This window comes from Tenrec ecaudatus, unplaced genomic scaffold (assembly GCF_050624435.1).
Source record: "Tenrec ecaudatus isolate mTenEca1 unplaced genomic scaffold, mTenEca1.hap1 Scaffold_1902, whole genome shotgun sequence".
Taxonomy (NCBI): Eukaryota; Metazoa; Chordata; class Mammalia; order Afrosoricida; family Tenrecidae; genus Tenrec; species Tenrec ecaudatus.
The window spans coordinates 30,215-31,136 of record NW_027458180.1 but is presented as its reverse complement, the minus strand read 5'-3'; the positions used below and the strand labels follow the sequence as shown (position 1 = coordinate 31,136).

General features: G+C 44.8%; 1 pseudogene; it reads right to left on the bottom strand.

Annotated features, from left to right (window-relative positions):
* Positions 1 to 270: 270 nt before the first annotated feature.
* LOC142436273 (cytochrome c oxidase subunit 7C, mitochondrial pseudogene) lies at positions 271 to 462 on the bottom strand (annotated as a pseudogene).
* Between the last annotated feature and the right edge of the window lie 460 nt (positions 463 to 922).

Here is a 922-nt window from a genome sequence, read left to right as displayed (position 1 = left end):
ACCCAAAACTTAACTCGTTTCTAATCCACACAATGTTTACAGCTTTGGGTTCTCATCCCTCTACTTTTTCCAAGAGACCTAGGAGAATGGAGTGTTTGAGCAATATCCAGGTCACATGACCATCTTTCTCAGTTCCTTTTTTTTCATGTATTAAGTTTATTTACAAACATAGCCAGTATGCTATTAAGTTCAACAGAGCTTGATCAATTTTTAGAGGTTGGACTTCATACAATGCTCTTCTCATCTGTTTCACATATCATTTAAGCATCCTTATTTCTTAAACAGTTGGTGTCTTACTATAAAGAAAGGTGCAGCAAATCCAGACCCAAAGTACATGGTCATCATAACCAGTAACGGCCACTTGTTTTCCACCGAAAATGGCAAATTCTTCCCAGGGCCCTCCTCATAGTGGCTCCTCTGGACCACAGAGGTGGTGAACCTCCGCACGCTCTGCCCCAGCATGGCGCTGTTGGAGGCTCCAGGAAACTCCTCTCAGAGAGGGACCACAGGAGAAATAGCAGTAGCAGTTCCTGCTCGCGACCTTGTTCCCCGGTGCGCAGGGTCCAAAAGGGCTTTCTCGGTTCTTAACCTGCCTTTTCCTCTCCCAAGCACAACTTTAATGTTTCCATGAGCGTCCGTGGCTATGATAAAGAATATGTGTTTATGGGAAGTAATCAGGGCCTGGGTCTTCCATATACCAGCTGCCAAAGACTCTTTACAGATAGATACTGTTAGGCCCTTATGTTTTACTTACCTATTGCTGCTTAGTGACTTTCAATCCCACTCAGTGTATTATTTGCTCACAATTCTGTAATTTGAGGAAGGCTTGGCCAAGGCAGCTCATCTCTACTCCACATGGCATTGGCCAAAGCTGCTCAAGCAGTGAGACGGGCAAGATGGGTTTGCTTTGGTTCCTAGGTCT